The following is a 23,200-nucleotide window of genomic DNA, read 5'->3' on the forward strand; positions in this document are numbered from 1 at the left end:
TGGATGTGCTTGGCTTGGAGAGCAGGAGATTGATGGGTGAGTTGTAGCCATCCTAAACCATCTGAAAAGCTGAACAGGCAGAAGTTCGGGCAACCTTTTATGCTTCTCCACAAAGTAAGATAAAACTTTCCAGTTACAAAAAAAGGAGATTTTGATTAAACAGTAGGAAGACCTTCCTGACACTGAGGAAGAGCATTATTGTGCTACCTCCCAATGGATGCAGATTTCTTTCCATTGTGGTTCCTACTACGATTTATCACATGCCTCTTCCACATCAGTCATACTATTCCTCTGTCTTTCCTTGGTTTCATGACTTGCTATGCATTGTTGCAATGCCAATCATCTACCCCACCCCGTGGCTGAATTAGGAGAGGTTCACATGTCACTTCCTCGTGGGCCTCCAGCAGACAAAACCATAGATTCAGCTATGTGTATTGTATGTCACATGACACATTCACTTCATTTATTCCAACATTGGCCAAGGGTATGCGTGAGGTGACTGCAATCATTCATGATTGGACCATGCTCCCCTTCTATCATGTCATCATAGCATCGGAGAAGTGGGCCAAACATATCATGAAACCAGAATCTGGTATTAGAGTATCAGACCATGTAGGCACTGCTTTTGTTATGGTTTTCACATAAGAACATAAGAAGAGCCCTGCTGGATCAGACCAAGGGCCCATCTAGTCCAGTTTCCTGTATCTCACAGTGGCCCCACCAGATCCCTCTGGGAGCACATGAGACAACTAGATACCTGTCTCCTGATAACCCACCTTGCATCTGGCATTTTGAGGTACCTTCCTTTTAAGCCTGGAGATTATATATCCCCATCATGGCTTGTAACCTGTGATGGACTTTTCCTCCAGAAATCTGTCCAATCCCCTTTTAAAGTCATCTAGGACAGATGCCATCACCACATCCTATGGCAAGGAGTTCCACAGACTAACAACACACTGGGTAAAGAAATATTTCCTTTTGTCTGTTCTCACTCTCCCAACACTCAGTTGGATGTCCCCTAGTTCTGGTATCGCGTGAGAGGGAAAAGTGTTTACCTCTATCCACTTTATCCATCCCCTGCATAATTTTATACATCTCAATCATGTCCCCCCTCAAGTGCTTTTTCTGTACACTAAAGAGCCTCAAATGCTGTAGCCTTTCCTCATAAGGGAGGTGTCCCAGCCCAGTAATCATTTTAATTGTTCTCTTCTGAACCTTTTCCAGTCCCACTGTGTCTTTTTTGAGGTGCAGTGACCAGAATTGTATGCAATACTCCAGGTGTGGCCTTACCAGTGTTTTGCACAATGGCATTAGAATTTTGGCTGTTTTATTTTCAATCCCCTTTTTAATGATCCCTAGCATGGAATTGGCCTTCTTCACTGGGTTGACACTTTCATCAAGCTGTCCACCAGCAAACCAAGATCTCTTTCCTGATCTGTCATGGACAGCTCAGAACCCATCACCTGATAACTGAAGTTTTTATTTTTTGCACCCACATGCATTACTTTACATTTTCTTATATTGAAATGCTTTTGCTATTTTGCCGCCCATTCTCCCAGTTTGGAGAGATCTTCCTGGAGCTCTTCACAATCCCTTCTGGTCTTTACTACCAGGAAAAGTTTCATGTCATCTGCAAACTTGGCCACCTCACTGCTTATCCCTCTCTCCAGGTCATTTATGAACAGGTTGAAAAGCACGAGTCCCAGGAAAGATCCCTGGATCACACTGCTTTTCACTTCTCTCCATTGTGAAAATTGCCATTGACACCTACTCTCTGTTTCCTGGTTCTCAACCAATTCTCAATCCATAAGAGGACCTGCCCTCTTATCCCCTGTGGAGTTTTCTCAGCAGCCTTTGGTGAGGGACCACATCAAATGCCTTCTGAAAATCCAGATAGACAATATCCACTGGTTCGCCCGCATCCACATGCCTGCTGACCTTTTCAAAGAATTCTAAAAGGTTTGTGAGGCAAGACTTACCCTTACAGAACCCATGCTGATTTTCCCTCAGCAAGGCTTGTTCTTCTATGTATTTTAAGAGTTTATCATTTTACCAACATTACCAGCATGAGTTGCCATGATGAAGGAAAGACAATAAGAGTTGACTTGTGCTTGAGGTATAAGTATATTCAGATTATGCAAGAAATAGCTGTGGGGCAATGCAGGTAAGGCTCGATTTGCAGTGTGGAAACAGGTTGGCAGACAGGAAGCACAAACAAGGACCTGGCTATGAAAAGGACATACAGTCACAAAAATGATGACGTTTGTTAGGGACAGAAGTGACACATATCTCACAGCGCAGAACGGAACCCATGTACTGGAATTCTGAGAGTGCATGATGGGAAACCAAAAGCCAAAAAAGAGTTGCTGGTTTACAGCTAAGTAGATTATTCATGCTGCATCTTGGCAGTTCAAAAGTAGTGTAGGGTATAGTAGATCATTCCCAAACAAAAACATAGGTTGTGCATTTGCCAAAATTAAAATTAAAGCACTTAGCAAAACCAAATAGTAATAGAAACCTGACCACACCCCACTGCCTGATTTCAATACTCAAAGAGCTGTTCTGCAGTAGAATGAATGGTGATGCTGGATTGTGTTGCAAGCTTTTAAACAGGAGCTGGCCATCTGTCAATAATGCTTTAATTGGGGGTTCTTGCATTGGCAGGAATGGATGATCCCTCTGGTTGCAGAACCAGAGGTTGGGAATTCAAGTCCACACTGCACCTCCCTAGAAAAGAGCCAGTCCCAGGCTGAAGAAAGGAATAGCAAACCAATAGCTAGAAAACCATGGAAAGGGTCACCAGAAGACTGAATCTACTTGAAGGCACATAATAAATGATGAAGCAGCCATCTCAAGAACATCAGGAAAGTCCAGCCTCTCCTCCTGCTTCTGGCATCCACAGATACCTTCCTAGCCAGATGAAGACAAAGAAAACACAAGAAGCATCTGAGGAACTCAGATGCAGAGTACTGTATGGTATCGAATGATTACCAGCTCTAATGTGCATTCCGCCTTTGTGTGAACACATGTGCACACAAGCACTGTGCATAAGTGTTAAACATATTACTTGAGATCATGACAGAAAACAATTTGATTCCACTCTCTCCTGTATTCCAAGCTGGAAACACTCAGGGTGTGACACAGTTAACACATGCATTCATGTTATTCATGCCCCGCCTTTCTCTCAGCAAAAGGGACTCCAGGCAGTTTACAAAATCTTTCTGTTATCTTGGACCTTTAAATGAGTGCTCTCGATCTGGAGCACTCCCTGCATCTTGAGCATCCTCTCTTCAGAATGTGGCCAATGGGAGGAACTCATTTTGTCTTCTTAACAGGAGGTCAGGTTGGGAGCATGTTTGTATAACACACTCAAAGCCCCTCGTGTCTCTTTAAGGGCTGCTAACAACTGGGACTCAGGAAGTGCAGGTTCAAATCCTCACAGAACCATTAAACTGTCTGGCTGATCTTAGGGCATTTACACATTCTCAGCCTGGCTTATCTCACAGGGTTGTGGTGAGGATAAAGGGGGAGGAAGGAGAGCCTTGTACACCTTAATACTGTACATGCAACCTTTAAAAGAATAAACGTGTCAAAATGTTTTTGCCTGTTTCCACAACAGATCACAATCCTTATCTCAGAAAGAAGTCACCTGGAATTTCAGGAATTTAACAGGGTTCCAAAATTCTCAAGATTCTTGGGAATTATTTTCTAGTTTAGGCTTCTTGTATATTCAAACCTTCTTTGAATATATCTGACCCTATTACAAAATTGACTATATAACCATGAATATGTTTAGGATGGGAATACACTTTCAGTTTCTGTGGACAGTGGGCTGAGAAATCCTTCATTTAAAACAAAGGGGTATAAAACTGTTCCAACATTGCAGCTGTCAGCACTCCTATATTTGGAAAATAAAGAATACACAACAGTGTTTGACCTAGGTACTTGAGATTCACTAAAATTATTAACTGTGGGGCAGGTTTCACTGATTTATTGTACCAGAGTGTCCCAGGTCAATTAATTGCCTCTGATTGATGACGGTGCGCCTCCAAGCCGCCTCTCGAGTAAATAGTGAATCGGCCTGCTAAACTGCCCCCCCCCCCCCGGAGGAACAGCGCAGTGAAGGGCAGCGTGGCTCCAATTCAACCAGTGGCTATCCCACTTTCAGTGGTGGCGGACTGAAATCTGAACTCATCCAATCCAATTACAGCTCATGGCAGAAGTCGCTCCTTTGGGCTACAAAACTTTCCTTTTCTCCAAAAAGGCAACATTTTCAGTTCCAATTAGCGATGAATCTCTTTCTCTTGAAAGCAGCGGACCACGTTTTAGCGAGACTAGCTTCACATTTTAGCCGCATCGGGGCCTCTGACGTCGACTGACCAGTTTGGGAGACAGAAAAGGAAGCTTCCCTCTTGTCCTTCGTTTGCAAATTTAGGGGCTGAAAAGGGAGGAAAGAAAAAGATCACGCCATTCCTTGTTAGGGCGTCTTCACTTCTGTTCTCTTTACTGCAGGAGAAGATCAGAACTGGATGCTTTATTTGCGTTTCCGTCACATTTTCAACAGCCTGTTGAAAGAATACGGGGTGTAACTTGGGCAGTATATACCCCTTCGTCCCGCTCCGATCCAAGCTTCATTTACTGGAAATAAATTTGATTTTATTCCAGTGAATTCATGGGCACTGCTCTGCGAGACCCGCCTAAATGATGTCTGTATCAGTTTTTTTTAAACGAGTACTAAAGACAAAAACTTCAATAACCACCAATGCCGAAACAACAGCGTTTACGTGCCTTAAGCCAAGAAAAGTTTAGGACTGCCAAAAAATTCAGATCGCCAGCCTAATATACAGTAGCAACTGCGTACTGAGTCTCAATGAAACACACTTGTCTTACTTTGGAAGCAAGGAGCGGCAATTCTCCTTACAATCATCGGTGCCCACTTAGCTAGGCACGCGTTGCACAGCTTCCTGACTTAAGAGTGTTCGGGAGGAAGCTGTCCGGGTTTCATCCAGAACACTCATAAGTCAGTGCGGGAGTGCCTCCTACTTCGAGTTGCGAATTTTCTGGGAAGGGAATGTTTCGGAGCCAAAAAGAGAGAACACTGTTTAGTGCCCATCTGTCTCAGGAGGTGGCAGTTTTTTGTGGCGTTGTGCGGTGTGATCAGTGTTGACTTGCATCTGTTTGCTCAGAAGTGGGCGCCACTGGATTCAATAGGGCTTTTCCCCAGGGATGGAGGCCTTGAAGACTAACAGACTCCCTCCTCCTGCCTGGTACTCGGAGTATAATCCCTTTGTGGACAGTGACGGCTCGTGATAGGAGCGGCGGGGGGGGGGGACGGCCACCCGACATCTAGAAACGGGGGGTTCCCAATCCTCATCCACGAGCTGTCCCGGTTCAACGGACTCTATTCCTACAGAAACTTGCATAGGATGGCAGATGGAGATGCGAATCATGATGAACCTCTGTATAACTCCTCTCCACGCAGGACATGTAAGCTGCAGTATTATGCACATTTACCTGGCACCCATTGAAAGCTGCTTTTTCTTTTGAGTAGACCCTACTATAGGATGCACTGTTAGGCACGCTATCCCCGCCCCCGCCTCCTGCATTTGGTGTCCCACTGGAATGTTGTTGTTGTTTAGTCGCTTAGTCATGTCCGACTCTTCGTGACCCCATGGACCAGAACATGCCAGACCCTCCTGTCTTCCACTGCCTCCGGGAGTTGGGTCAAGTTCATATTGGCAGCTTTGATGACACTGTCCAACCATCTCGTCCTCTGTCGTCCCCTTCTCCTCTTGCCCTCACACTTTCCCAACATCAGGGTCTTTTCCAGGGAGTCTTGTCTTCTCATGAGATGGCCAAAGTATTGGAGCCTCAGCTTCAGGATCTGTCCTTCCAGTGAGCACTCAGGGATGATTTCCAGAGGACGCTAGGCTCTCCTATCTTCCACTGCCTCCCGGAGTTGTTTCAATCATGTTGGTAGCTTCGATGACACTGTCCAACCATCTCGTCCTCTGTCGTCGCCTTCTCCTCTCCAAGATGTCTGGCTCAAGGTCAGCAACCACACTATCTGGGTTGTCTGGGACATCCAGATCTTTCTGGTATAATTCCTCTGTGTATTCTTGCCACCTCTTCTTAATGTCTTCTGTTTCTGTTAGGTCCCTCCCATTTTTGTCCTTTATCATGTCCATCTTTGCACAAAATGTTCCTTTAATATCTCCAGTTTTCTTGAACATATCTCTGGTTTTACCTTTTCTATTATTTTCCTCTATTTCTTTGCACTGTTCATTTAAGAAGGTCCTCTTGTCTCTGCTTGCTATTCTTTGGAAGTCTGCATTCAGTTTTCTGTAACTTTCCCTATCTTCCTTGCACTTTGTTTCTCTTCTCTTCTCTGCTATTTGTAAGGCCTGTTGGACATCCACTTTGCTTTCTTGCATTTCCTTTTCTTTGAGATGGTTTTTGTTGCTGCCTCCTGTACAATGTTAGGAGCCTCCACCCATAGTTCTTCAGGCACTCTGTCCACCAAATCGAGTTCCTTAAATCTGTTCTTTACTTCCACTGTGTATTCATAAGGGATTTGGTTTACATTATACCTGACTAACCCAGTGTTTTTTTCCTACTTTCTTCATTTTAAGCTTGAATTTTGCTATAAGAAGCTGACGATCGGAGCCACAATCAGCTCCAGGTCTTGTTTTTGCTGACTGTATAGAGCTTCTCCATCTTTGGCTGCAGAGAATATAAACACTCTGATTTGAATGGGATGTGTCTAATGAGGTGTGTCTGGAATGAGGTGTGTCTAATAATACTGCTCTAACTTTCAAGGTTTTTATAAAGTTTCTCCTGATCCTGTATAAAACAAGATACAGTGTTGTAATGTCTATGATTATGAAAGCATTTAGGATCCCTTCGTCCCTTTGAAAAACAGAGGAATCACTCTCGACCAGACCAGATGGGCGGGATATAAATCAAATAAATAAATAAATTTGCCTAAAGGATCTGTGCGCGAGCTTAAACGCGTTTACTCGGAAGTAAGGTCCTCTGATTCCAATGGGACTTACTGCCATGTAAATCTAAGTAGGATCCAGCTTTACAGCGCAGTCCGATTTATGTTGACTTGGAAGTCACTTCCTCGGCCTTCAGTGGGGTTTCAAGTACCGGTGCCTTAAAATATAGTGGGAACGGCTCTTACACCCGGTTCCTAAAAGATCAGTTCTGTGGATGATGGGATTTAGAAACGAAAGGATTGCGTGTTTCCAGGAAAAGGGACCTCGGATCGAGAAACCAGAGTTCCCCCCTCCGAACCCCCCTTTCACCCCAAGACATTGAAACGACAAATTTCAATAGACAAAGGACCCCGTGGTTTCTCCTCCCCTCCCCCGGCTCCCCGCTCCCATAATCCCGAACATAGCCGCCTCTCCGCCTCCCCAGAAGCAACGGAAATCCTTTTGGTTGTTTTGGGTTTTTCGGGCTCTTCAGAAGCAACGGAAATCCTCCTTGGGCGAGGCAAAAAGGAAACTTCAGGAGCTGAATTACAGTCCCCTCTCTGAGTTCCCAAAGAGACGCCGGCTGACTATGGAGACCCGAGTTAGACTGGGTGACTTCTTCACCCCTCATTTCACCCCCCCTCCCCAATCAAAACGCCCATTCTCCTCCGGTGGAGCTCGCTTGCCAGAGTAATAATAATAATAATTTAAAAAGCCCTTTACGGCTTGGAATTGATTGCCGCTTAATTGCAAGGCCTTTTAGAACTCGCCTTCCAGAACACGCGCGGGGGGCGGGAAGGACCCAGCTCGCTCTGAGGAGAACGGGCTGGACTCGCGCCGGGATCGGAGTCTGCCTGGTGGCGGGAACCCGGGAGAAGAGGAGGGGGGGCGGCGGCGGCCGGGCGGGCGGGTGTTCCGTTGCCACAACAGGGGGATATTGTGAACGCTGCCTCAGGTCAAGCGGGGTGCCCGGGGCACCGCCTCAGGGGGCTCCTCAGGCCACCAGTGAGAGCAAGGGTCCGGCGCTTCCCCCTCCAAAAATCCCCCCAACAACCCTCAGACTTGACCCCTGATTTAGGCGCCTCCGTGTTTCTCCTCAACGGTCACGGGACGGGGGGTTATGGAGAAAAGGGGGAAGCTGAGGGTCAGATCGCTCGATAGATAGACTGAGCGACCGTCGAGCTTAGATAAGTTACTTGAGGGGAGGGGCGCACTACAGCTGCCGAGACTCCTCGGTCACCAAGACCGGCGACGCTGACTGGGAGTTTCTGGAAGTTTGCCTCCTAAAAAGCCCGGTTTGACAAACAATGGGGGGGGGACCTCTCGCGCCCCTTTCTAGGGAATGGCGTACTCTGTCCTAGACTATTCAGTGCGGGACCGACGGCGAATGAGGGAAGGAGCAAATAAACATCCAGAATAACTGCCACGCGATGAAGCGCGCCCAGTTCCTGAGCCATTTTCCCTCGCTTTTCGGCTTGCCTCGAGAGGAAGCTGTCGGCGCTTTTAATTTTTCTAAGCCGCTCCAGAGAAACGCGAAAACGCCTTAAGCAAGAAAACATCCGTGTTTCTAGCCCTCTCCTCCCCCCTCCCCAAATATATATCTCGGGCCCCTATTTGTATAAATTGAACCAAGAGAGCGATTAAATTTTGAATATGAGTATTCTTGGAAACTCCTACCTAGGTGAAGACTAGTGGAAAGTTCATGAGGCAAAAGCTTTCTGCACATAGAAAAGGAGGGTTTTTTCTTCTTTCTGATTTCCTCTGCCTTGAAAGGGAGAAGAGTTGAGCCTTGGCTCCAATTAACATCAGGCTAAATGGCAAGCAAGGAGGTGGATAAGGCTCTGGGAAGTCACGCGCGATCCGGCCCCCCAGTCAGCCCTGCCCACAAACCTATTTTACATGCCAGGTTACTGAGGCTTATTCCCCCCACCCACCCAAGCCAGAGGCTACACCTCACTGTGCAAATTTTCGAAGAGGGTTTAATGACTTCGGACAAAGGATACTGGGAACTATACAGTAGTTCTGGGAAGGGCTGCAAATGATTTTTTGTGAGTTTTCCTCTACAGTCTCATTACAAAACTACAACTCCCAGCATTCTTTCTGGTGATGGTGGCGGGGCTACAGTCACCATTGCGCCGATTTAAGCGGCTGCTATAATCCTGTCCTGCCCGGGATTGGCAGGTTTGTGTTGCCGGCCTAAAGGGCCACAGTTGGCCAACATTCCACGGAAATGTTAGCGTTCCAACGGGCTCTCTTGCCCATTCCAGTCCAAGCTTTTCGAATTCTCAGGGTCGAATCCTGATTCTTTGGAAATGTGGGGAAAACACGAATCCATCCATCCATCCATCCATCCATCCATCCCGCCCTCTCTTTATATATATCCTTGGCCACTGGTCTTGAATTGGGGGAAGGCTTCTCTTCGAACAGCAATGGGGAAACAGCTGGAAGTACCTGCTGGCGGAGAAACGGGGTGGGGGCTCCTCTGCGCCAGCACTTTTTCTCCTTAATACATCCAGACCACGGAAACTTTCCGATCCAAGAGGAAAAGGGGAATGATTCTCACAGAGATGCGCAACTGCCTCTCATCAGCACTTTCTTGACTTCCATGCCCAACGTCGCCCTGCCTGCGGAGGAGTTTTCCTAGCAAACCAGGGTGTATCGAGGGCGGGACGGTCTGTTAATTCTCTCGGAGACTGAAACGGTCGCAGGAGGCTGCGGCCACCCTGAGGCGCCTGAGGTGGCCAGCTCTGTCTCTAAAGCTCGGAATATAGACTTCTTCCGGAATCCCACCCCCGCACCATGCCCAGTGGCCATGGTGACTAAGAGATTCTAGGAACTGTAGTCCAAAAAGTAACTTTTTTAATGCTTTGCCATAAGCATCGAGCTGAAAGGGTACCGAAAATACTTTGCCACGTTCCTTTGGAAACTAAACTCTGCGTGGAGGAACATGTTGCAAACAGAGCCGCCAGCATTAGAGACAGTGCCAGAATTCTTTAGGATGCCAGCAAAGGTGGGGGAGGGTCGCCCTCTGGCTCGTATCTAAAAATTCTGAAGCATTTTTATTTGGGAAACGGAACGGAGGACTAGTTGGGACTTTTTCTCTGATCCACTGAATCACACTAAAAAAAACTACAGCACCCTTCCGTCCCCGCCCTGCTCCCCAGTACAAATGGTTCCTCCAGGTGCGTCAACTGCCTTGTTGTATTTACAATCCTAGTGAGAGGAAGAAGGTTAAACAAAAGTTCAAAAGATATCCTGTTTAAGAAGTGGGTAGGGGGGTTCGGTTGCCAAGGTGGAATCAAGGTGGCTTCGGACTTGTCTGGTTATCTGGTGAGTAGGAGGCTGCCTGTTGTGACGCGTTGAAGACCAGCCAGAGGTATCAGCTGCAAATACAATTTTCGCACTCCTGAAGAAATGGACGGTGGTCCAAGAAAGCGTAAGCCATCCTGTATGTACCACTTTCAGGTGATACAAACCTAAGGCCGTTAACTATGACTCAGGAAGCGACCCGGCTGAACTGCATCCATTCCCGGTCTCTTCGCGCAACCCACCTCACAAGGTTGTCCCAACAAAGCTACCCCTCCCGCTCACGTCTATGACGAGATAAGGGTTAAGGGCCCTTCTGGAGACTTTACAAGCTTCAGGGTCCTTGTTTACTTTGCAGTACAAAACCCCTGTAAAGCAGGGTTTTGACGTTCTGACGAACTCCACTGCGCCATTCCATGCAGGTCATTTTATCAGAGCTCCAACTGTATTGAGTTTTCTGAGAATTAAGGGCAATAGCGACTTGCTTGGGGTCACGTCCTATTATCCGCTGCTGTGGAGGAACCTGAAATCAAGACTCCCAAATGGAATTTCCCCCTCTCTCAGGGGCGTGGAAAAGTTACCTAGTTGGACAGTTACCTGGTCCCAGACAGCCAATGTGGTCTAGTGGTTAGAGTGTTGGAGTAGAGGTCCTCACTGGCCCTGGGTTCGAATTCTCTCTTGAAATTCAGTGGGTGCATTAAGTCAGTAATAGACTTGGGCCTCGAGCCACCCATAGGGTTGTGCGGATGCTGCCTTGCGCTCCAGGAAGGAAAAGTGGAATATAGTAGTAGAACAGTGCAGTAAATAAATAAATAAATAAATAAATAAATAAATAAATAAATAAATAAATAAATAAATAAATAAATAAATAAATAGAACTCCCCACTATTGGTCATATTGGGCTGGAGGGATTCTGGGAGTTTCTAGTTCAAATACTGCCACTACTATTATTACTAGTGTTTTTTCCTGATCTTTCTCAGAGCATCGCGTGCAGAAAGAGTCTACCTTACAGGAGCATCTCCCAGCCTGCAATATGCTGCGGGGAAAGCAGCTGGGGCTCCTTCCTTCAGCGAATCCGCCCAGGTCTCCGTATTAAGCCTGCGCCAGGTCGGGCCTGCTATTCTTTTTAGCCCTGAGCTTAGTCTAAAGCCAGAAGCCCCTACGGGGATGGGGGAGGGGAAGGAAAGAAGTCTCAGCAGACCGCTTCCCCGCTCACAAGCCCTGGGCTGGCTGGTGCCGATGGCTGCAGCTGGACCCCGACTCCTCAATTAGCGTGGTCGGAGGCCAGCGGAGCTCCCACGGCTTCCCTCCTTTATTGTCTGCCTTCGCCTAGGGGAGATGGGAAGCAGATGGGGCGAGTGAGGGCACTTCCCCCCACATCGCCCCCGCCTCCCCTCCACTGTCAGTCACATCTCGCCAAAGGGAAGCTGTGATGGGCTCCCTAATGGAGCTGTGCAAAGCTTTGGTTAAGCAGTTAGACAGGGATCCCCCCCCCAACCCTACAAAGTTAGCTGCGCGGTCTTCCTGGCTTTGGACAGCCCACGCTCGCCGCGAACTCCAGACGACCGCACCGGGAGGGTTCGGGCGAGCCTGCTCCTTGAGGGATGGCTCCCGGCTCTTCTGTGGGGACTTAGGGGTGCCCGTCGATGGCGTGGTGTTCCGCCACCAAGGAGTGGACCGCTTTGTTTCCTCTCCAAGGCGAGGCTCTCCACAAATCAACCATTTCGTCGCGGGGGTAGTCATCTCGTGGCGGACACCCACGTGGGAACATTTCAACCCAACATATTGGAGAGCGCGGCGGAGTGCAAAAAAGTGCTAGTCAGGGGGGCGTTACGGGCTTGGGGGGTCACAGCTTTTGTTCCTCACTGGTCGCAGTTCTGACCAGATGTACCGGATGGAGGTGGTTGAGGTGTCTGGCTGCGGAGCCAGAGCTTAGGACTTCGACTCCCCCACTGTATGCCTCTTGTGAGGAGAGCCAGCCTCTGGGGCCTTGGGCAAGCTCCGTAGTTCCAGCTCCGTTAGTGTGCCTCCAAAAGAAGGGAGTGGTAAAGCAATTCTGAGTATTCGCTACATGGGAAACCCTGAGAAGGGTCGCCATGGGTCAGAATTGACTTGAGGGCGCATGGTTATTATTGTCTTTGGTTTTCAGGAGACGTTTCCTAATTAAACAACTTCCTTTTTTGCTAAGAGCAAATCTAAGAGCAAATCCCATTGAACTCCACGTGGTACTCTACGTGAGTACAATTGGGCGGGGAGGGATTCATCCAGCATCTTTCTGTGCTCCATGTTTTCCGCGGGAATTTTACTTTTCAGGAGGCACTTCCTGAAGCTTGAGGTGATGTGTTGAGGGTCCCGGTCGGATAGAGACAAGACGACGACTTTTCAAACGTCATGGCCCTCCATAGCTTGGTGGGAAGGTCGACTTAATCCCACTGATTCCGGCGCCCCCCCTCCCCCCCCCCAGCAGTGATTTTAGTCCTCGAAGGCTTTCACGGATCCGATGGTTGTTGTGTGTTCTCCGGGCCGTTTGGCAGTGTTCTTAAGGTTTTTCTTTCTAACGTTTCGCCAGTCTCTGAAGATGCCAACCACAGAGACTGGCGAAACGTTAGAAAGAAAAACCTTAAGAACACGGCCAAACAGACCGGAAAACCCACAACAACCAATTTTAGCCCTATTTATTTGTGTCTCTATCCCATTAGAACTACAGTTCTTTTCGAAAGGGGAAAGAGGATTGGCTTGCGCGCGTTTGAAGGTCTCACTGAAGCCAGCTGACAACTGCTAAATACATCCAACCCACTGGTATCATCCACAACAGCGAGGGAAACGTCCAAGGTTGGCGGGAATTTGTTTCATGCCCATTCATCGATTCGAAGTTACTGCTACTGAGATCAATGGTCTTTACTTCCAGGTGAAAGATTAAAGGATTACACTCTAGATCCAAATTGGACTTGGATCCCACCTGGGTTTAAGCCCAATGGAACTCGATGGGGTTAACTTTTGAATAGATAGGGATATGATTGCAGTTTTCTGAAAGCTAAATGTTTGCCTCTAAGGGGCTTTTCGACATGCCCTTTATGATTAGTTGAAAATTAAATTCCAGGGACAGCAAGATGGCTTGTTCTGCCGCTAGAATGTGATTCGCAGCGGTCTGTTTTAAGGAATCGAACCAATGACTCCCGCGCGCATACTTCCGAGGTGCTTCAAGAGGCGCCACGGATTACAGGCGCGCAGGGCACTTTCATAAAACCCGGTTGTCTTCACTACATGATCCCTCCCCTTTCCCTGCTGTTAGTGAGTCACGTGAGCTGCAAGATGGTCATTCATCCAGTTGCGAGCAGCATCAGCTCATTAAAAAAAACAAAACACGGCAGCCCTAAATCAGATCTGTGTCTACTCAAAGGTAAGTCCCGTTGAGATCAGTCGCCTGGCTCCCGAGTAAGCGGGTGCAGGATTGCACCGCGTTAAGAAAACCTCAGCTCCAAAGCTTCCTGGCTCTCTCCCCTGAATCAAATTCCATTTAAAAAAATCCCACTGCACTACACTAATTTGTGTGAGTGTGTATATGTGTGGAAAGGGTATTAACATCTGGAAATGGCTATCGAATCGTGTGCACTCTCCGGGAGACGCCGAACTTCCACTGTATAATATTTCCACTAAGTCGCCTTTATGATCCCATAAATCTTCCTTGAGAAATTGGGAGAAAAGCAACAGTGACTTGGAAAGCAATGCCAGTCGGGGAAAGAACTGGTGGAAGACGGTGGTGATGGTTTGCTAACCATTTGCAAGACTTTTCTCTCATTTCCCCCCTCCTCCTTCACCTCCTCACCAGGCAAAATATTCTCTTGAGCGCCGAAAATGGGTCGACAGACAAACATGTCCGTTATAATTCCTGAGTTGCGAATCGTTATTGCGATTTTCGGAGGCGGGGAGAAGGAAGAGAGAGGAAATGCGTTTTCCCCTCGGCCCGTACATATTAAAAAGCCACACAAGCTGTTGGCTACCGAAGACCTCCCGAGGCTGTCCGGGCCAAGCCGAGCCTGTAGGGCCGATGGGGGACTTCCGCCTTTTTTCAAACGCTGGACACCCTTCTGCTATGATGGATCGATCTGCTTTGCCCATTCTATCAGCCCTTACCTCCATCGACACGCACTCTGGCCGTTCTCTAGAAAAGGAATATTGGGTGGGTAAGGAGGCACCAGTGCCATCTCCCAATTTTCTCAAGAAGAAGCTCACCTGCCAGGGGGTGGCTGCTCCTTCCACCGGACGGGTTCCTTCCTTTGAGAATCAGACAGAATCTTTTGGAATCAGATGGCTAAGCTTTAAATCTTTTATTTGAGCTCCCCTGCATTGTGCTGTTGATGGAGGAGCGGCAACAGCTTTCAGATTGAGTGGAGCTCTCCTTGACCAAAGGCGGCATCGACAGAGTCACAGCTGCGCTTCGGACGTCTATAAAAATAATCTGAAAAGTGGAAGGGTTACAAGTGACCGGGAAGCCACATTCTTTGCTCTGGAAACTCTCACCTCTGATCCTTGATCTGCAGAGGCTCTCTGTGGCTAAAGAAGAGCATTCTGCATATGTCTCGGTGCACTCTTTTTCTTAGTTTCTAAAATCTCAAGTCTGGGTCCTCCAGCTCATTTCTGGGGCTCAGGCCCGAAAAGTTCCCCCTCTTCGCATTGGAAGGAAGGAAGGAAGGAAGGAAGGAAGGAAGGAAGGAAGGAAGGAAGAAAGAAAGAAAGAAAGAAAGAAAGAAAGAAAGAAAGAAAGAAAGAAAGAAAGAAAGAAAGAAAGAAAGAAAGAAAGAAAGAAAGAAAGAAAGAAAGAAAGAAAGAAAGAAAGAAAGAAGTGGGACTGCAGTTGACTGTAATGAAAATGAATGCATTATGGACACACATAATCTCACACATAGACAGACGTAGCCTTCGGGGATTTTGGCATTGTTTAATTTTTAACTGAAGATTAAAATATGACTGTTCCTGGTTTTTTGTTTGTTTTCGGTCAAGCTTTGCTTGAGTCAAAAGCAGTTCCAGGGCTAATTATGACAACATGCCCTGAGATGTGCAGGAGATATACCGAATAGCCACGTTATAAAATTAATTTACATTAATAAATGGATGGATTTGTCGCAATGATTAATTTGACTAATGACTAGGAAGAAACGGATCCTTCCAGCTTTCCAAGGACTTTCTGGTGGCTTCTCCCCTGCCTATACTTTCCATAATTTGAAAGGAAAATACAAAGCTTCATGGCGCCAATACAGCCAAGTTCAATGGAACTTAAACGTGGTTAACTTTGGCCAAATTGTTCCCCAGGTCCTCAGCATGTAAGAAAGAGACGCGTTCTATTAATTACCCTAGAAATGAACCCTGAAGGCAAGTAAATCCTAGTGACTTACATTCTCCCCGAAAGCCTCCATCTATTGTTATTATGAAGTTGTAGGATCTGTCTTAAAAACAATGCCAACCACCCTCAAAAGCCACTCAGAGCATCCGGCTGTTTCCTGAAGAAAGGTGGAGGAAGGGTAGAGAGAGGGAGGGAGAGGGAGAGAGAAAGAAAACGATTTTTTCCTTTATCGTTTTCTTAGAAGGGAAGTACCTAAATTACCAAAAGAATATTCTATCAAACTGGATTCTAAACTGAAAATATTATTCAGATGTGAAAATCTGGGCTCTGTCCAGCAGGAACCTCCTCTCCTGCGTAATCCTCGCAGAAAAGACTGAGGAATAGGCAAAAGTCAAAGCAGCTGACTCTTCTTCGGGCCGGGCGCAGGACCTTCCCCGCTCAGTTTGAGCCCTTTATTCAGAATATAAAAGCTGATTCATCCCGGCGAATTTCCCTCCTGTGGCGACCATGGGATGGTCCCAAAATAAATCTTGAAAGGGGGTGGGTGGGGGGGAGGAGAGGTGTCACGTGAAGACGGCGACTCATTCCCCGCCATAATTACGCCTTTTATTGCCTTTCCTACATAGGGACTGTGGCTGGGGTGGATCAATCCAATCCATTCATAATCAGGATTGAGGGTTCCCTACTTGAATTAAAATCTATTAGCTTCTCCAAGGGAGAGGCGGCTCTTGCTGAAATCAATAAAGAGCATAAATGAGACGTGACTCTATTTATTTATTTATTTATTTATTTATTTATTTATTTATTTATTTATTTATTTATTTATTTATTTATTTATTTATTTATTTATTTATTTATTTATTTACCAAAAAAAAAAAACCCTTTCCTCTGAAATCTGTTAAGGGGTGAGGGAAACAGAAACAACGACACCATCTCCCTGAAACCTCTGGATCGATCCTTATAAATATTGAATAGCCCAAAGAAGACATGAAAGAAGGAATGAAACAAAACGAGCGAGCGAGCGTCGAGCTATTAACAGACAAGCGAACCCTACAAATATCTCACCCATTCGGGCTGATTAAACAAACTGGCCGTAGGCCGGTGCGCTGTAAACAAGCGGCGTGGGGGTGGGGGTTTAGAGAAAGGGGATTGAGTTAGTCAAGACGGTGGCGGAGTCTGAGGCTCAAGGTGGACGTGTGATGTAGAGGCTGGAGTACCTGTCTCTGAATTAATCACGAGAAAAATAAAATAAAAACAAAGATTAAAAGAGAGAAAGATGCGGAGATGCCTCTGCAGGGCGACATTTTAAGCTCTCCGGTGAGCCTAATGAAGCCGTGGGTTAAGAGGCGGCTATCTATTGACTTGATCTTTACAGCGAATCAGCGGCGCTTTCGCCACATCATCACCCTATTTATCATCCGCGTCGCCGGGCTGGTTCGCTCTCGGGAACCGGCACTCCTCCGGCCGCTATGGCGAGACAGTCGGGTTCCCTCCCCGCCCCTCCCCCCGAGCCTCCTCGGGGACCGCTGGCTTGCCAATCCGAAAGCGCCTCGCTCGGAGACCCCCCCCCTTTCTCGGTTAGAGAAGCCTAGCGGGTGGGGTGGGGGTGACAGACGTCCCCTTAAAGGGAAGCTCTCCTGCCCGACCCCTGGCGAAATCTCCTGCGGGCGCATTAGGCGGCCAGTGGTTTGGTAGGGCGTTGCATTTTATCCGAGAGTATTTATTTGCCCCGGGTTAGGCCGGCAGGCCTAGTGCGTGCACAGCCTAGAAAGTCACGTTGCACCCAAAGTGCGGCTTCTTTGCGACCAACAAATATGTGAAACTAATAGCGCAAGTACAACTTAGATAGCACTTATTTTGGGGCAAGGGCGGTTGTCGGAAGGGGCGGCCTACTTGCCTTTACCCGCTCTAAATTCAAGGGGAATTCAACCCCATGGAATATTAACTGTATATATATGTATATATATATGCAGTATAGGTATATGAAACCACGCACTTATCTGTCCCTCTGTCCACCACCATGTTACCCAGACGGGTGACCCACCGCGGTAGGCAGCCCTGTTCCCCCTCCCTCTCGACCGCTGCTCCGGGGATGGTGTTCCGCTCGGAGCGGGGGACTCAGCCCCGGGGCACTGCTCGGCCAAACTCCCGGCCTTGAGTTGCGGGGGCGACTGGAGTCTTTGGGAGACAGCGGGCTCGGGGCGAGGGAGAGAAGCAGGCGAGCGCCGAAAAAGGCCCCGGGCTCGGGCGGGGGCGAGTCCAGGCTTGCCGAGGTTCTTTTTTTTTTTCCCCTTTTTTCTTTTGAAGCCACCCATTCTCTCACCCGACGTGACCCCCCGGGAGAGAGCGAGACCCGGGAAGAGGCGGCTCGCGATCTTGTCTGCCTCTCCTCGACGCCAGGCTCCGAGCCGCCACCGCATCTGTGGGCAAAGAGGATGGGAGCGGCTTTCAGGGCAGACGGTGGCCTTTCCCCTTGGGTTTTTGCCTTAAAGCAAAAGGAAGGCAATGCCATTATTGTTCTTGGTGTTGGTTCTTTGTTGTTTACAGTAATAACAATTTACTTTCCCTTTTCTTTTAAATTAAACCATGATCCATTCCTTTCAGCCGGGTCACAGGGCTTGTGCGGGAAAGGGGAAGAGGAGACAGCGAGAAGCCTGGGTCAGTTTTTTTCCGTTCCCACCAGGACGGTGACATTGTTCTTACCCGACATCAGATCTGATGGGTGTGTGTGTGGGGTGGGTGTGGGTCATGGTGTGGCCTGGCACCACGAAGTGATTCCATCAAGCAGTGGGGGCCCCTCGTCTTTAGCGTCTGATCCGAATCGAGCCCACCTGGAGATCAGTTTGCTTGCTCTCGGTGCAATCCGAAAGCTGGTGGGAGAATTAAAACACTGTTTTTTTACTTCGGGTTTCCGCGCAGAACTAGACTAAAGCACTGGTTTTAAATTTCTCTCTCCCTCTCCCGAGGCTCGCGAAGGCTTTAAGAGTTGGCATGGAAACTCTCCTTGCAAATCCCGCTTCTACCTGTGTGGGCACCGCGGCGAAATTTTTCTGGGAAACCAGCTGAGGCCAAAAGGGGAAAGGGTCCTGCCAGGCCTGGCGCCCTTGGGAAGTACTGCTGCGCAACTCCTCGCGATTTCCACTAGCCTTGCGCAGGAGCACTCCTCCAAGAACAGGGGCGCAGAAGCAGAAGAGGGGTGTCCGCCAGTAGGGAGGTCTCCCTTGATCTAGTCCGCCGAGTAAGGCCAAGCTGGCAACTCAAGGAAAGTTGACAAGTCACACCTAGAAGATGGAGGTCATACACCCCAATTCAGCCTCCAAATCGCTCTTTCCTGAAAATGAGGGGGGGGGATAGGTGGTTGTATGTGGGGAGGGGTTGGGCTCCCCCTTTCTCCCTCCTTTTCCTTCACACCACCCCCTTCTTTCCCTTCCATGGCTCAATTCATCAACTCCGACTAGAGAATGAACCCTAATTTGTGTTGCAAATAGGCGAATCTATGTTTACCACGGGACGCTCGTAAAAATGTCAAGAGGAGAAATATGGAAGTGGTTTTGCTTCCCCGGCTTGTACTCAGAAGGGCCCTTATATGGAAGCAGCCGCCGCCGCCGCCGCCGCCGCAGGAGCCTCCCTGCTCCGGCGCCGCCCCTGTCCGGATCCTGCCTGCCGAGCGGGGAGTGGCCCAGCCGCCTCCGCCAGAGGCCCCCGAAAAGCGCGCCTTTGCCAGGCACGGAGCACAATGGCCCAGCATCGCCGCCATCCACCGAGACAGCCGGGAGACCTATCGCCCCCCTCCCCCCCAGCAGCCCGAGCCCACGCCCTGCTGCCATGGGCATCTGCACCGGGTCTTGACCCGCAGCTGGATGGTGGTCGTCGGCAGCAGCTCGTTTTCTCCAGGAAGGGCTGGGCCCTGCAAATAACTCGGAGAAACTTACTGTTGACGGCTCTCTTGCCCTCCAGAGAAACAATGAAAATGACCACGATAGCATCCTAGTAGTAAATATAAACACCAATAACATCAATAACAGATCTCTTTCTCCGCAATGGGAGAGGGATCAACTAGCTCCCCTATTTTTTCACGCAATTGATTAAGGAAGGAAACCAGTCAGGAAAGCTATTTTCTCCCTCCCCTTCTTCTTCATGACAGCATACACAGGTTGCCTAGACAGATTGATTACGATGGAATTAAATGCCACGAATGGTAATTCCTTCATTCTTTCTTTTGGCAAACTACTACCTTTCATATAGTAACTGTATTATAGTAACTATAGTAACTATATTATACTTCTATGAAACTTTTTCCACACGCGATCTTTGTTGAGGGGCTAGGGGGGAACTTCGGTGCGCGCAACGACGTTCGACCATTTCTCACGTGTCGCTTTTATTGGGGCCAATGCCTGGCGGGAAACTGCGATTGGTTGCGGGTGGGCACGTGATTCATTGTTGCGCCCGTGCCTGATCTTTCTAGCAGAAGAGGGTTTAGGAAAGGCGTGAAGTATCCTCTTAAGTGCTGAAGATCTGCGCGGGATGGGCAACATAAGGGGACACATTTCCCCACGTGAGTCAGAGAGAAGAGTGGGCCAAAACTCCATCAGGAGTGATGGATCCTCACACAAAGGACGAAGAAGTTTGGGGCAGGTGATTAAAACTTGGGATCAGTTTATTACCGTTACTGAAGTCAACCTGTCACCTGTTCAGGGTCGCCTCCTTTCTGCAAGAGGTTTGGATCTGCGGGTGAGATGCATTTCCAATGCAAAGCTGCCCTCACTTTTTATTCAGAGATACCCAATGCTATCCTAAAACGCTAGAGGAGGCTGGTTACCTTTCACGACCCTAAACTCGCTTTCTGTGCAATGGATACTACTCTGCCTGTCTTTCAACCCTATACTTGTCCACGCAGAAATAAGCCCGAGGTAGTTCAATGAGATACATTCCCAAGTGGGTGTGGAAAGGGCTCAGTCCTAATTGGTTTTGTGCATGTAAAAAGGTAGGTGTGGGTGCTATTCCCCCTCCGGAGAATCGTGGGGGTACGTCAGTGTAATGGAGTAAATAGTATTAGATTTTATCCCCACCCCCAAGCAGGCTTCTTCGCTGACTGGGCAAAATTTTTAAAAACCTCCAGTATTTTATTTATTTGTAATTAAGTCATCAATCAAATATTGCACACCTATGCTTGCTTGGAAGGAAAGGCCAGATGCGTTTGAAAACAGTATATCTGCCTGGGCTAGCCACCCAGAAGACGGTCAGGACGGCATATGAATTAGTTTATTTACATGGATGGTCGCTCCTTCACATTGGTCAAACGGAATGCGCATTCCGTAGCGGGGACATCAGAACCACAGGCTCATCCCACCCTCGTAGATATTTTAAAATAATAATAACAATAAAAATACAAGACTCCCAAATCCATGTATTGCTATTTCCTCGCGCCTGATTGCAGTTTGCGTGAAGCCCTGAGTCGCTTGTTCCGAGTTTCAGAGCGCCAGGCAGGCAACGCGCCCTGGGCTAGTGGAAGCGGGGAGGTGATGGGCTGGGGGAGGGGAACAGCACTAAGAGACCTTGCCCCGTAGACGTCACAAGGCCCCCGTCGGCTCTGCGCCCAGATCAAACGATCAATCCTAGTTCCTCCAGATAATTATTTTAAAATTCACGGCGGAATTGATCTCCTTTTAAAAAGCGCTTTTATTAATTGTTTCCTCTCTCTCTTCCCCCCCCGTCCCCCCTCCCTCGGTGGAGGTGCCAAGGCTGCTGTTGCGGGTATCAGTGGATTAATTAAAAACAGCCGGGGGGGAGGAGAAGGAGAGGGAGAGAAGGTTGGTTTAGGGTTCTGTTAACGATTTCAGCTGTAAAACCCTATCACACACTTACCTGGGAGTAAATCACGGTAAACGCAAGAGTTCCTTCTGTACATGTATTGGTTGGTTGTTCTTTTAACTGTCTCAGCTATAACTACTATTAGAAATGCGGACTTCCTTCCGAGTAAGCGTGCACGGGTTTGCGCTATTTTGGGAGCCATCCCAAAAGTTGTTTTTATTTATTTATTTATTTTAATGCCGCCACACACGCGAGGTGCAGATGGTGGCTTCCCAATAAATATTTCAGCAACCTGCTTACTCGAAAGTAAGCCTCCCTTCAGGCACACTGTCGAGCGAGTTGTGCATGACAAGGTCGCTTTAAATGCTCCGGGGAATGGAGGGGGGCCCATTAGACATGAAACAAGGATTCAGTATTCCAGATAAGCAGACTTGCAATGGAAATGCGCGGGGGGGGGGGAAGAGGAGGAATTGTTCACCCGACGTAGGTCCATTAATCAATTTTCCCGTTAAAGATGCGAAATGCAGCGAGATAAATTCTTCTTTTATATTCTGCAAGAAGCTTTACATTGCGCGCGCGGGGGGAGGGGAATCTGTTTAATCAAGATTTAATCGGATACCTCGCCGGATTCTTTATCCGCTGCCGCCCGCCCGTGAAAGCTTAAATCCTTTGAGATTTGGGAGATGATCGTTTATTCCCTAGCCTCCCCCATCCTAACCCTAACCTCGACACACACACAGACCCAGGAAAGTACCAAGAGATTCTCCTCCCCACGTTTGTGAAGACGCGCAAATGAGCTTCGGTGCACGCAGAAGGGCTTCTAGGAGGAGTGGGGAAAGAAGCTGCGCCCCGACAGCTGAATTGCGACTTTTACTTCCTAGCACAAAACCTCATGGACGTCAATGATTCGAAAGGAAGAAAAGCTGAAGGTGATTGGGCTGGCGTGGAAGCCAATTCCATCGATTTTGAGGAAGCTGGCTCGCTTCCGAGTCAAGGATCCTCAGGACCGTGTTCCCTTTTGGGAAACCCTTCACTGAGGAGGTCAGGAAGGGGTTCACCTGAGTTGTTTCTCAGCGAAGAAGCATGGGATCCACGCAGATGGAGGAAGCCCCGTGTTAGCCTTACTAAAGAAAGGAGCCCCGCTAAGGAGGCAAGTGGGAGAACGAACGACACGGGTGCGTTCAGTCTGGCAGCACGTGTCTGTTTTTTTTAAAATATATATATATATTTCTTAGTCCAAAATTATAAATTATATATATTACAATTAATATATAAAGTACTGTACATTAATTCGGAAACTTTCCTTTCCGGAGCTGTTTATCGAAAATGACCGTTCCTCCTTGTTGATCGTCTCCACTATAAAAGAATCCTTCCAGGTCGATTAGGATAAATCGATCCGATCCGTACAAAGACCGAGGAGCCCCAGATGCATCTGGGGGTTCTCTCGTATCTGATTCAGGCGTTGGCAAGAACTGCGCCAAGGCGTCTGAGGCCCTTTGAAGACGGCCACCGGATGCTCACGCCTGTGAATTCAACGGATTCACTTCTGTGGAAGTGTACAGGATTGCAATGTTTTTTTAAAAAACAAACAAATCAACCATGACACGGTAAGCTTTCCTGGGGCTTCGGTCCATTCCTCAGAGGCATCTCGTCTGGCGACACATTGGCCCACCACAGCTGCTGTTACGATAAACGGGCTCCTTGTCGCCTTTTTTTTTTGAGGGGGGTGCAGAATACCGTAAGAGTCTCTGCAATTTGTCAT

Source organism: Pogona vitticeps, chromosome 3 (assembly GCF_051106095.1).
Source record: "Pogona vitticeps strain Pit_001003342236 chromosome 3, PviZW2.1, whole genome shotgun sequence".
NCBI lineage: Eukaryota > Metazoa > Chordata > Lepidosauria > Squamata > Agamidae > Pogona > Pogona vitticeps.